This window comes from Carcharhinus amblyrhynchos, chromosome 1 (genome assembly GCF_965287045.1).
Source record: "Carcharhinus amblyrhynchos chromosome 1, sCarAmb.v2.hapA, whole genome shotgun sequence".
Classification (NCBI taxonomy): Eukaryota; Metazoa; Chordata; class Chondrichthyes; order Carcharhiniformes; family Carcharhinidae; genus Carcharhinus; species Carcharhinus amblyrhynchos.
In genome coordinates, this window is record NC_137324.1 from 146,367,243 (window position 1) to 146,382,209 (window position 14,967).

Genomic DNA, 14,967 nt, shown 5'->3' on the forward strand with positions numbered 1-14,967 from the left:
TTCAATTTGGGAAAATGTGAGAAAATTTGGTTCGGAAGAAAGAATGTGAAGGCGAATTCTCTTTTAAATGGAAAGAGATGGCAGAAAGCTCTAGCACAAAGGGAACAAGGAGTCTTTGTTCATGAAGCTCAGAAAGCTAGCATACAGTAGCAGAAGATAATTGAGAAGGCAAATGGAATGCTTGCTTTTATTTCAAGGGGGCTGGACTATGAAAGTAAAGCGATGTTGCTCCAACTGTGCAAGGTACTAGTGAGGCCACAATTAGAATGTTGTGTACAGTTTTGGTCCCTTTATTTGAGGAAAGATATATTATCACTGGAGGCAGTTCAGGGGAGCTTTACCAGGATGATCCTGGGTGTGGAGGGACTGCCATGTGAAGAAAGATTAAACAGGTAGGGTCTCTAATCCTTGGAGTTCAGAAGGATGAGAAGTAATAGAATTGAAACATATAAAATTCTTAGGGGGTTAGACAGAGTAAATGTTGAAAGGATGTTTCCACTCATGGGAGAGTGTAGGATCAGAGAATATAGTCGCAGAATGAGGAGATGCTCATTTAAGATGGAAAAATTCTTCTCTCAATGAGTGGTAAACCTTTGGAATCCTTTATCTCAAGAAGCTGTGGAGGTTGAGGCCTTGAACATTTTCAAAGCTGAGGCTGATAGGTTTTTAATCAGTAAGAGAATTAAGGGTTATGGAAATAAGTCAGAAAAGTGGACTTAGTGAGTATTAGATCAGCCATGATCTTCTTAAATGGAGGAGCAAGCTCATAGGGCTAAATGGCCAACTCCTGTTCCTATTTCTTAAGGGCTTATGGTAAATTTCAACTAAAGCAGAGATGCTGCGGCTAAGTTGACTGAAATTGATGCTGCAACTGAATATAAAATACTTCATGGGGCCGATGAAAATCCATGGAAGTCGATAGTGTTTGAATGAATTAAAATCTTGCCCAAACCCTCATATTCAAAATTATTGTTGCTCAGATTAAATATCATAAAAAAATTACAAAAACCTTCTTCATCCATTATTTGGATTCAGGCAGACTTTGTTACCTTGGACAGTGACACTGAGGAAAGAATAGAACAAGGACAATTAGCTCAAATGATCTACTCTTAATAGTACAAATTAAAAATCCTTATTGCAAGAAACAGAGGTGTTTAAAGACCTTGCTTTATTAATACTTACATGATCTCTACATGAGGACAGTGTGGACGACTTGGTAAGATTTGAATATTCTCCACGTGCTTTGGATTGATGATGTCCGAAAATGTTTTGATACATTCACATCACAAGTTCATTCCTATTCTCCCAACTGACGCAGCTGTGAAATGGACAAATAGCAGAACTTCAATGGAGACAGAAGAGGTTCCGGAAGATTGGAGGATTGCGGATGTAGTCCCTATTTTCAAGAAAGGGAACAGAGATAGCCCGGGAAATTACCGACCGATGAGTCTGACCTCAGTGGTTGGTAAGCTGATGGAGAGGCTTCTGAGGGACAAGATTTACGAGCATTTGGAGAGGTTTGACATGATCAGGAATAGTCAGCATGCATTTGTCAAGGGCAGGTCGTGCCTTACAAGCCTAGTTGAGTTCTTCGATAATGTGACTGAGCACATTGACGAAGGAAGTGCCGTGGACGTGGTGTACATGGACTTCAGCAAGGCGTTTGATAAGGTCCCCCATGCAAGACTTCTTGAGAAGGTGAGAGGGCATGGGATCCAAGGGCCTTTGGCCTTGTGGATCCAGAACTGGCTTGCCTGCAGAAGGCAGAGAGTGGTTGTGGATGGGTCTTTTTCTGAATGGAGGTCAGTCACCAGTGGAGTGCCCCAGGGATCTGTTCTAGGACCCTTGCTGTTTGTCATTTTCATAAATGACCTGGATGAGGAAGTGGAGGGATGGGTAAGTAAGTTCGCTGATGACACTAAGGTCGGTGGTGTTGTGGATGGTCTGGAAGGATGTCAAAAGTTGCAGCAGGACATAAATAGGATGCAGGACTGGGCGGAGAAGTGACAGATGGACTTCAATGCGGATAAATGCGTAGTCGTCCATTTTGGCAGAACCAACGGGATGAACGAGTACACTATCAAGGGCAGGAGTCTTAGTAGTGTTGAAGAGCAGAAGGATCTTGGGGTCCGGGTCCACAGGACTCTTAAATCGGCCTCGCAGGTGGAGGAGGTGGTCAAGAAGGCGTATGGTGTACTGGCCTTCATTAATCGAGGGATTGAGTTTAGGAGTCAGGAGGTAATGCTGCAACTTTATAAGACCCTTGTCAGGCCTCATTTGGAGTACTGTGCGCAGTTCTGGTCGCCTCACTATAGGAAAGACGTAGAAGCTATTGAAAGGGTACAGAGGAGATTTACAAGGATGTTGCCTGGAATGGGAGGCATGCCTTATGAAGTTAGGTTGAGGGAGCTGGGTCTCTTTTCCCTGGAGAGACGAAGGTTGAGAGGCGACCTGATAGAGGTTTATAAAATGTTGAGAGGATTGGATAGTGTGGATTCTCAGAGGCTATTTCCCCGGGTTGAAATGGTCACTACGAGAGGACACAGATTTAAGGTGCGGGGAGGAAAGTACAGAAGTGATGTTAGGGGTAAGTTTTTCACTCAGAGGGTGGTGAGTGAGTGGAATCGGCTGCCGTCAGTGGTGGTGGAGGCGAACTCGCTGGGGTCTTTTAAAAGACTTCTGGATGAGTATATGGGGTTTTATGGGATTGGGGGTTATAAATAGGTGTTGATGTGATCGGCGCAACTCGTGGGCCGAAGGGCCTGTTTGTGCTGTAGTGTTCTATGTTCTATGTTTACTCTTTCTAGATTTTTAAAAATGATTCTATTTCACATCTATATATAGCTGTGTGTGTTTGTATTTGAACAAGTTCAAAACAGTTTTTAGTCTAAATCACAATCTCTAAATCTCCTCCAATCTCTTTTAATTGACAAGTTAGAGACAGCCTGTTATCAAGAGATTAGAAAGAGATATTACAGTTTGAAAGCAGAAATGACGAGTGTTGGAGAGAATCTCGCTTCTTGGAAGTAAAAACTGCACTTGCTAGGATCACATTCTTAGACTGAATTTTCTGGTTAATTTGAATTCTTGGCTACAATACACCTTAGAACATTACTCTATATTAATGGTTGGGATTTCATTCAGTGGTCAGTTCCATCTACAATGCATATTTGTGGTTGGGAAACATATTTAATACCAGACTTGTCTCATAGACCCCTGACTAATCCTCAGCTTTGTATTTGGAAGGTGCTCATTCAGATCATCCTATGTTAATAGGCGGCATGGTGGCACAGTGGTTAGCACAGCTGTCTCACAGCACCAGGGACCCAGATTCAATTGCCTGCTTGGTTCACTGTGAGGGATTTGCATATTCTCCCCATGTCTGCGTCAGTTTTCCCCCATGTCTGCATGAGTATTCTCCAGGTGCTCTGGTTTTTGTCCCACCGTCTGAAAGTTAGGTGGATTTTCCATGCTAAATTCTCCCTCTGTGTGCCCGAACAGGCGTTGGAGTGTGGCGACGAGAGGATTTTCACAGTAACTTAACGTAACTTAGTGTTAATGTAAGCCTACATGCGACAGTAATAAATAAACTTTTCATGACAGTAGACAGTACTGTCAGTATCTTTATGAGTATTTATGACTATGGGATGAAATAAATGAAAATTGGTTTATTGTTAATAGTGAGCACTGTTATTTTAAACAATAAAGTGGAGAGGATCTCCAAAAAGATCGCGCATATCGACACAGACATCATGGACTTTAAGCTGGTGTTGTGAGATTTCTTTCCATTTTGAACAATATACAGCATGAGAAGAATGCATATATATATATGAGCATGCCTTTAGATTCTTTACTGCTGCCATAGAGTTAAATCATTCCTTACCTTGTGTGGAAGCCATGTAAAGAATGAGGATGATGAGAGTAACTTTGCTGTTCGTTGTCCTTCACTGTACAGTGTTCCTGATCTTCTTGCTGCTGTGCTGCTGTCTCTCTGATCCCATCTCTATGCTGCTGCTTTTATCTGCCGAATTCTGTAAATCAATATTGGGTGACTACACTGTCTGGAGTTTCCCCAGAGAATGAAGTTTTACATTAACAAAATAACTGATGGAATAAACAACATAAGTTATTGGAATCATCCAGATGTGGATTATGGAATAGTTCCCCAAATGCAATTTTCTGTGAGTATTCCTATTTCCTTTTCGGCAATCACTGATCTGAAACATCACAGAGGATGGCTGGAATCTTGGCATCATTCAAGATAAGATTGCATCTCATGTCATTTGATCCATTGGGTCAATGCCAACTTTCCACGGGGCAGCCCAGTCAGTCCCACTCCTCCACTTGGTCATTAAAGTCCTCTAAGTTTATTTCTTTCAAGTGTCCGTGCAATTTCCTTTTGAAGTAATTGATTGTTTCCTTTTCACCTTTCTCATGGTCTGTAAGTTCCGAGACATTGCCAAGACTGTGTAAAGAAGTTTCCTGCATATTCCTCTCTTACCCAAAACCTTAAATTTAAAAACCTTAAATGGTCCTTGTACCAGCTGCTGATGAAGAGGGTTTTCCTTGTCTGTCTTATCTCAACCTGCCATATTCTTGTACACCTCTATCAAATCTCCCCTCAATCCCCTTTGCTCCAAGTAGAACGAACCCAGCTTTACCAACCTAATCTTGTAAACAAACTCTCCCCTCCCTGTAAGTAAAATGGTAACTCTTTACTGCACCCTCTCAAGTACCTATTTCCGAAAGTCTGGTTGATACTGACAGCGAGGGAATCCCAAAACCCAGAAGGGTAACTTGGAACATTGGTTGATAGCAGTATATGTATTTATTTTTGTATTATGTGAGGAACAATATACAGCCCAGTGAGAAAACAGTCCAGTCTTTGTGTAAACTATCAATAAAGAATATTTATTTACTTAAAGAAAAACAAAACACACACAAAAAGGACTATAATATTTTACGACACTGAGGGGGATTGATGCGCAATTTCACACAAAACTAATCCTTGGTCCCCAGAACTATCTACGTTCACCTGAACTCTGAGATGCTCCTTTCCCCAAAACAACACCCAATACTAAGTGACACTACCATTGCGCATGTCGAAAGAGTCGAGAGCTTCATGTTTTTAGCTGTCCAGATCACCAGTAACCTGTCTTGGTCCCCCTATGCCGACACTATAGTTAAGAAAGCTCACCAATGCCTATAGTTTCTGAGTAGACTAAGGAACTTTGACATATCAGCTACGACTCTTATCAACTTTTACAGATACACCATAGAAAGCATTCTTTCTGATTGTATCACAGCTTGGTACGGCTCCTGCTCTGACTAAGACCGCAAGGAACTACAAAAGGTCATGAATGTATCCCAACCCATTACTCAAACCGTCCTCCCACCATTGATACTGTCCACATTTCCCGCTGTCTCAAAAAAGCAACCAGCATTATCAAGGACCTCATGCATACCGGACATACTCTCTTCCAACATCTTCCGTTGGGAAGAAGATACAAAAGTCTGAGGTCACCTACCAACTGATTCAAGAACAGCTTCTTCCCTGCTGCTGTCAGACTTTTGAATGGACTTACCTTGCTTTAATTTGATCTTTCTCTACACTCTAACTATGACTGTAACGCTACATTCTGCATTCTCTTGTTTCCTTCTCTATGAATGGTATGCTTTGTCTGTATAGTGTTCAAGAAACAATACTTTTCACTGTATGTTAATACATGTGACAATAATAAATCAAATGAAATCAAAATCAAATCAGTGGCAGTAGTGTGCATCATCTACAAGAGTAAGTGCAGCAATTCACCAAAGTGCCTTTGAAAGCACCTTCCAAACGCACAACCTCTACCACCAAGAAGCACAAGAACAGCAGATGCAGGGGAACATCACCACTTACAAGTTACCCTCCTAGCCACTCATATCCCAACTTAGAAAAATATCACTGTTGCTTCACTGTCACTGGGTCAAAATCCTACAATTACTTCCCTAATGGCGCACTGTGGGTATACCTACACCACGTGGACTGCAGCGGTTCAAGAAGGCAGCTCACCACTACCTTCTCAAGAGGCAGTTAAGAATGGGCCATAAATGTTTGGTTATTCAACAATACCCACATCCCATTAACAGATATTTTTTAAATGGGACGGAAAGTTGTGCAAACAGCAGTAGTGGTCTCAGTCATTAGGACCCTTTACTTGTCGTTATGGAAAAAGTAAGTCATCTATTTACTTGGCAGTTTGTCATCTGGCCTGCCCAAGTTAAAGGCAACTGCAAGGGTTGAAGCCAATATCGGATGTGGTGAAGAGAGAGGGATTGGAAGGTTCATCATCTGCTGATTAAGGATAGTATGAGGGTGGTAGTAAGGGAAGATATAGGCGCCAAAAAGCAGAACGTGGAATCGTTGTGGGTGGAGATTAGGAACAGCAAGAGGAGGAAGACGCTGGTGGGTGTCTTCTTTAGGCCCCCAAATAATGACCTGGAGGTGGGGCGGGCTATAAACGTGCAAATAAATGCTGCATGCAGGAATGGAACAGCGATAATTATGGGGGATTTCAATCTACGATAGGATGAGAGAGGAATTGGTGAATGTAGATTAGGGGCGCAGATTGGTCGGTAGGTCTGCTGAGGAACAGTGGAGGATCTTTAAGGAGATCTTTCTTGGTGCTCAGCAGAAATTTATTCTGATGGTTAAAAAGGATCGTAGGAGAAGAGATAATCAGCCGTGGATAACGAAGGAGATAAAAGAGAGTATTAAATTAAAAGCTGATGCGTTTAGAGTGGCTAAGAGTAGTGGGTGAGAAGAGGATAGGGAGAGGTTTAAATATCAACAAAGAATGACAAAGAAGTTGATAAAGGAAGGATAGACTATGAATCTAGGCTAGCGCTAAATATAAAAAAGGATAGTTAGAGTTTTTATAAATATATAAAAAGGAGGAGGCTGGCTAGGGTGAACGTTGGACCCTTAGAGGATGAGAGGGGGGATTTAGTGGTGGGGGATGAGGAAATGGCTGAGGCCTTGGAAAGCTTTTTTGCTTCGGTCTTCACGGAGGAGGACGCGAATAGTTTGCCGGGTGTTAACAATGGAAAAATGGTAGGAGTGGAGGGCCTGAATGAGACCTTGTTACTAGAGAGGCAGTGCTCGACAGACTAGAGGGACTGATGGTGGACAAGTCCCCAGGACCGGATGGAATGCATCCAAGGGTTCTGAAGGAAATGGCAGAGGTGATAGTGGATGCCTTGCTGATTATTTTCCAAACCTCGCTGGATTCCGGGGAAGTGCCGGAAGATTGGAAAACGGCTAATGTTACGTCGTTGTTTAAAAAGGGTAGCAGGCAAAAGGCAGGGAATTATAGGCCGGTTAGTTTAACGTCTGTTACAAAGAACAAAGAACAAAGAACAACCCAGCACGGGAAACAGGCCCTTCGGCCCAACAAGCCCGTGCCGCCGCATCATCCTACACCTATTCTACCCTGCGTATCTACAAATAGAACCCCTGACTTAGCCAGATTCAGGGGAGAATAGTGTCAATTTGGTAAAACCAATCAGCCTAAGAGCACATCTTTGGGGTGTGGGAGGAAACCGGAGCGCCCGGAGGAAACCCACGCATCCACAGGGATGCGCAAACTCCCACAGACACAGGCCCAAATCCATGTATCTGCACAGCTAGCAGTGCTAGTCACCGAGCTGTTGCGGCGCCCGTCTACCGGTCCAGGATCAAGCACACACACCGACACGAAGTACTAGGCCACTCCCGGAACCTCCAAGAGTAGCCCACGCACGACCCACCTTGTGCATGCCCCTCGTTTGACAACGAGGTGGACCTCCACCTGCGGAATAAAAGACAAAAACGTTAATCACAAGCCTGCCTTTCCGGTGTCTCCCGAGGTTCTAACCCTTATTTAATAACCCCTACCGTAACCCTCCATCCTCGTTTCACTCATGTGCCTATCTAACTGAACCTTAAACGAGTCCAACGTTCCCGCCTCCACCACCCTACTCGGTAGCGCGTTCCATACCCCCACAACTCTCTGCGTAAAGAACCTTCCTCTCATATCCAAATTATACCTCTCCCCCCTCACCCTTAAATCATGTCCTCTTGTATTTGTAACCAATCTAGGGAGCAGTCTCTCACTATTGACTCTGTCTATTCCCTTCAGTATCTTATATACCTCTATCATGTCCCCCCTCAATCTCCATCTTTCCAAGGAGAACAGTCCCAGTTTCTCCAACCTTTCCTTGTAACCCAGCCCCTCCATGCCAGGTAACATCCTGGTAAACCTCCTCTGCACCCTTTCCAGAGCCTCCACGTCCTTCCGGTAGTAAGGTGACCAGAACTGGATGCAGTACTCCAAATGCGGTCTAACCAACGTTCTATACAACTGAAGCATTAGACGGCAGCTTTTAAACTCTATACCCCTTCCTATAAAGGCTAGCATTCCGTAAGCCTTCCTGACAACATTCTCCACTTGTGTCGCAACCTTCATGGATTTGTGAACCTGCACTCCCAGGTCCCTCTGTGTTTCTATACTCCTAATTTGTCTACCTTTAATCACATAGCTCCTCTCTACATTATTCCTTCCAAAATGCATCACCTCGCATTTGTCAGGATTAAATTCCATCTGCCACCTATCTGCCCAATGCACCAACCTATCTATATCCTGTTGTATCACCTCACAATCCACTTCGGTACCCGCCAACCCTGCCATCTTGGTGTCATCAGCAAACTTGCTGATCACACCACCTACGCTCTCTTCCAAGTCATTTATGTATACTACAAAGAGGAGAGGTCCCAGTACTGAGCCCTGCGGCACACCACTGGTCACTGGCCTCCAGCTGGACAAAGTCCCCTCCACAACTACCCTCTGTCTCCTACTACCCAGCCAGTTCTCAATCCACCGAGCTACCTGACCTCGTATCCCATGCGCCTTAACCTTTTCTACCAGCCTACCATGAGGGACTTTGTCAAACGCCTTACTGAAATCCATATAGATGACATCAACGGCTCTCCCATCGTCAACCGTTTTTGTCACCTCCTCAAAGAATTCCACCAGATTTGTAAGGCAAGACCTCCCTCTAACAAAGCCATGTTGCGTATCCCCAATCAGACCGCAACGCTCCAAATGCTCATACATCCTACCCCTAAGTACTTTTTCCATTAGTTTACCTACCACCGATGTCAAACTCACTGGCCTATAATTTCCAGGGTTATCCCTACTACCTTTTTTGAACAGCGGTACCACATTTGCTACCCTCCAGTCTTCTGGGACCTCACCTGTGTCCAAAGAAGAGACAAAGATTTGCGCCAGAGGCCCAGCAATTTCATCTTTCACCTCCCTAAGCAGCCTGGGATAAATACCATCAGGCCCCGGAGCTTTATCCGTCCTTACGCTACCTAAAAGCCCTAGCACTTCCTCCCTCGTAATAGATATTTCCTGCAGCTGATCCTCAGCTCCCTCTAACAGACCGCACGATTCCGAACCCCTCTCCTTCGTGAATACCGACGCAAAGTATTCATTCAGGAGCTCCCCCATTCCCTCCAACTCAATACATATCTCCCCACTTTTGTCCCTAAGAGGACCAATTTTCCCTCTAACTACTCTCTTGCTCCTAATATAGGAATAAAATGCCTTCGGATTTTCCTTAATCCTATCAGCCAAAGCCATTTCATGCCCTCTCTTCGCCCTTCTAATTCCCCTTTTTAGCTCCCTCCTACTCTCTCTATATTCCTCCAGCGCACTCTCTGTACACAGTCGTTTCGACCTAACATATGCCTCCCTCTTCTTCCTGACCAAGTCTTGTAATCCACGGCTCTCTAATCCTACCTTCCCCATCCTTCCACTTAACCTGAACATACCTCCCCTGCAACCATTTCATTTTGCCCTTAAAAGCCTCCCACTTGCCAACCGTGGACTTGCCAGCTAACAGTCCCTCCCAATCAGTGTCCTGCAGCTCCCTCCTAATCCTGCCATAGCTCGCCTTTCCCCAGTTCAGCACACTCCCGTTCGGCCGGCACTCGTCCCTTTCCATTTTTATCCTAAAGTAGACGGACTTGTGGTCACTATTAGCCACATGTTCGCCTACCTCTACCTCAACCACCTGCCCCGGCTCATTACCCAACACTAAATCCAGTATAGCCCCTCCCCTAGTCGGACTAGTTACATAGTGCCCTAGAGACCCTTCCAAAACACATTTCACAAACTCCTCTCCCTCCGTTCCCCCAACTCTAGGCCCCCTCCAATTCACTCCAGGAAGATTAAAGTCACCCACTACAACCACCCAATTCTTCCTGCACCTATCCAAAATGCCCCTGCAAATGCCTTCCTCCACTGACCTCGGGCTGTTGGGTGGCCTATAGTACACCCCGAGCAACGTAATCTCTCCCTTTTTATTCCTCAACTCCACCCACAGTGACTCAATCCCTATCTCTTCTATATTGTCCTGCCTCTGCACTACTGTGATGTTTTCCTTGACTAACAGTGCCACCCCTCCACCTCTCTTCAACCCTCCTCTGTCACACCTAAAACACTTGTACCCAGGAACATTCAGCTGCCAGTCCTGCCCTTCCCTTAACCATGTCTCTGTTACAGCCACCACATCTAACTGCCTCACAAACATCAAGGCCCTAAGCTCATCCGTTTTCCCTGCCACACTCCTAGCATTGAAACAGACACAGTTCAACCCACAAGTGTCCCTTGGAACCTCCTTCTCCCTGATACTTTTCCTTTCACCCGACTCTCTCCCAGCCACCTCCCCACCCCCCCTCCATATTAGTTTAAATCCTTCATAAACACCCCAGCTAACCTCCCTGCTAAGACATTAGTTCCCCTCCCGTTCAAATTCTCCCCACCCCTCCTGTACAATTGCCCTTCTCTCCTAAACACCTCCCAGTGATCCACAAAAGTAAAGCCCTCTACCCTACACCAATCCCTCAACCATGCATTCAGCTGCATGATCTCGTCATTCTTTGCCCTGCTGGTACTGGGCAACAACCCAGAGAGTGCCACCCTGGAGGTCCTACTCTTTAGTTTGGCCCCCAACTCCCTAAATTGCCTACGGACCTCTACCCTACTCCTCCTTCCTATGTCCCCCTCCCCTACATGTACTATGACCTCAGCCTGTGCCCCCTCCCCTTCCAAAATTCCCTCTACCCTGTCCGTTACATCCTTTACCCCTGCTCCAGGGAGGCAGACCACCATCCTGGAGTCACGCCTCTGTCCACAGAACCTCCTATCGATACCTCTGACCCTCCCGTCCCCTACCACTATCACCTTGCCGGCCCCCTTCTGTCCCTCTAAGTCAGTCTCCCCCTCCTGCCTATCTTTCTGTGCCCCTGTCGACGAACCATGGGGGGCCTCTGGGGAGGCCGGGGGACCCTGACTACTCTTCTTCTTCCTCTTTCCCCTCCTCACAGTCGTCCATCCTCCCTTCTCTTCAGCCCTTGAGACCTCCTCCTGCTCATGGTTCCCAGCCATTATCTCCTCGTTCTCCCTGACTAGAAACGCATCTTCCAGACGCCCCTCGAGTTGCTTGACCCGGGCCCTCAAGCGCTGCAGTGCTAAACATTTACTGCAGATGTGTACCTTGGGGACACGTGACACCACCAGGAACTTCCACATGTGGCACCTGACACAACTTACATTCCTCCCTATATTCCCTGCCATGTCCTAACCTCCTGTAAGTGCCCAAAGGTAGAATGTGCAACGCCCCTTCTCTAAGCCTACTCTCTCCTCAGCCCAGCGAGCCAAAGCCCTTCTCACTCAGTTCCCACTCACTCCGCTGCCCGCTCCCGACGCTGCCCGCTGTATGCTGCTACCCCTTTTTTATACCCCCCGCTCCCCCTTAACGACAATCCCCTGGCCTAACTTCCGGTACGGAAGTAAACTACACTCTAACAAGCCCCGAGAACCGGAAGTACAGAAAAAAAGCGGTTTTTACTTTAAATCAGTCACTCACCACAGCCACAGCCACCAGGTTCAATGCTCCGGAGAACAATGAGGATTTTCCTGTTGTAGGTAAAATGCTTGAATCCGTAATCAAGAGAAAATAGTGAGGCATCTTGAGAAGAATTGTTTAATAGAGCAGACGCAGCATGGATTCGTTAAGGGGAAGTCGTGTCTGACGAATTTATTGGAACTCTATGAGGATGTGTCTAGTGCGGTGGATAGAGGGGAACCGGTGGATGTGGTGTTTCTCGATTTTCAGAAGGCGTTTGATAAGGTGCCGCACAAAAGGTTGTTACAGAAGGTTCGGGGGCATGGAGTTGGGGGTAAGATGTTAGCGTGGATAGGGGATTGGCTGTCAAATAGGAGGCAGAGTGTGGGTGTCAATGGGTGCTATTTGGATTGGCGGTTGGTGACTAGTGGAGTGCCCCAGGGATTGGTGCTGGGGCCTCAGCTATTTACCATTTATATAGATGATCTGGAGGAAGGAGCCGAGTGTAAGGTGTCGAAATTTGCCGATGACACAAAGATAAGTGGAACAGCAAGTTGTGCGGAGGGTGTGGAAAGTCTGCAGAGGGATCTAGATAGGCTGAGTGAGTGGGCGAGGACCTGGCAGATGGAATACAATGTTGGCAAGTGTGAGGTTATCCACTTTGGCAGGAATAATAGTAGGAAGGACTACTACATACAGGGTGAAAAGCTGCAGCATGCTACGGTGCAGAGGGACCTGGGGGTCCTTGTGCATGAGTCGCAAAAACCCAGCCGACAGGTGCAGCAGGTGGTCAGGAAGGCAAATGGGATGCTGGCCTTCATAGTGAGGGGGATTGAATATAAAAGTAGGGAGGTCTTGCTGCAAATGTACAGGGCACTGGTGAGGCCGCAGCTGGAGTACTGTGTGCAGTTTTGGTCGCCGCACTTGCGCAAGGATATTTTGGCCTTGGAGGGAGTGCAGAGGAGGTTCACTAGGCTGATACCGGAGTTGAGGGGGTTGAGCTATGAGGAGAGGCTGAATAGACTGGGCTTGTACTCGTTGGAGTTTAGAAGGATGAGGGGGGATCTCATTGAGACGTCTAAGATGATGAATGGGATGGATAGGGTAGAGGTGGAGAGGTTCTTCCCGCTTCAGAAAGGACAGCAGGACTAGAGGGCACAGCCTCAAGATAAGGGGGGCAGTTTAGAACAGAGTTGAGGAGGAACTTCTTCACTCAAAGGGTGGTGAATCTCTGGAACTCTCTGCCCGTTGAAGTGGTGGAGGCTACTTCGCTAAATATATTTTCGACGTGGGTAGATAGGTTTTTGATAGGCAAGGGGATTAAGGGTTATGGGGAGAAAGCGGGAAAGTGGAACTGATCCACTTCAGATCAGCCATGATCTTATTGAATGGCGGGGCAGGCTCGAAGGGCTAGATGGCCTACTCCTGCTCCTATTTCTTATGTTCTTATGTTCATGCTGGTTAGTGTGGTCAGAGGATCTCAGAGATATTCATCTTGGATATGCGTCCAGTGGACTGATTGAGTAAGCGGATGTCCCTGAAAATTCCAAAAAGTGACTACACCCACATCCAGAAGGAAAATCAACTGCCACTTAACTTTGTTTATTTTAGAAATTATTAACAACCAATTAACACAGGCTCACTTATATCAGCAAAATATATGTGTCAAAGTACTTGCCAACCGGCCAAAAAATGAAGCTCAAGGATTATAGTGGAAAAACCCTTCTGAGCCACAATTCTGAGTAATTGTATACTCGATAGTGCCAGCATTCTTCTGTTACCACAGGGGTATTAGTACTCCAGACTGGACCAAATAGGTACCCTGTCAGTCGGAGGGTCAGTGAGAATTACAACTAAAACAAGTTCGGAGAAGAGGTGGTGAATGCCACAATAGCAAAGAAACAATGGATTAGATTTAGATTGAATGTAGCTGATTGTATAGATTCAATAATAAATTAAAATATTGGCAACATGCTAAAACAAATAAAATCAGTAAAATAATGAAACCATTTTATACTAGAATCTTTTACATGTTTACCAGGGTCTTTTTAATAGCAAGAAATGGGTCATTTACAGGAGGATTCTCTAAAATACTGACAATTTATTATAAATGCCAGTGAATTACACATAAAATGAAGCATATCTGCATCTGCATGTTGGTGGTGTTGGGAGGCGGGGGGGGGGGGGTGGTGGGGAACGGTGTGGGGAAGGCGGTGGTGGGGGGGTGGTGGGGGGTGGTAGTGGCGGGGGGTGATGTGGGGAAGGCAGTGGGGGGGGTGGTGTGCACTACTGCAGCGCAATAACATCAAATATCCAAACGACACATTATACCGTTAAAAGACATACGTGTATAGAAATGTATATGCCACTTTTAAATGTATATTTAATCATTCCATGTGGTGAGTCCAGTTGAGTTTCGAGTCAATGGTAACCCCAAGGATGTTGACAGCGGGGGATTCAGTGATGGTAACACCATTGAATTCAAGAAGTGTCTCTTACTGGTGATGGTCATTGTCTGGCATTTGTGTGGTGTGAATGTTACTTGCCACTTGTCAGCCCAAGCCTGGATATTGTCCAGATCTTGTTGCATTTGAACATGTACTGCTTCAGTGTCTGAGGAGTTGCAAATGGTGCTGAACATTGTGCAATCATTAGCAAACATCCCCACTTCTGACCTTAAGATGGAAGGAAGGTCATTGACAAAGCAGCTGCAATTGTTGGGCTTAGGACCCGGCCCAGAAGAACTCCTGCAGAGATGTCCTGGAGCTGAGATGACTGCCACTCCACAATGACAACCACCTTCCTGTGTACCAGATATGACTCCAACCTGTGGAGAGTTTGTCCCCTGATACCCATTGATCCAAGTTTCAATAATGCTCCTTGATGCCACACTCAGTTGAATGTGGCCTTGATGTGAAGGGCTGTCACTCTCACCTCATCTCTGGGATTCAGCTCTTTTGTCCATGTTTGAATCAAGGCTGTAATGAGGTCAGGAGCTGAGTGACTCTGGCAAAACCCAAACTGAACATC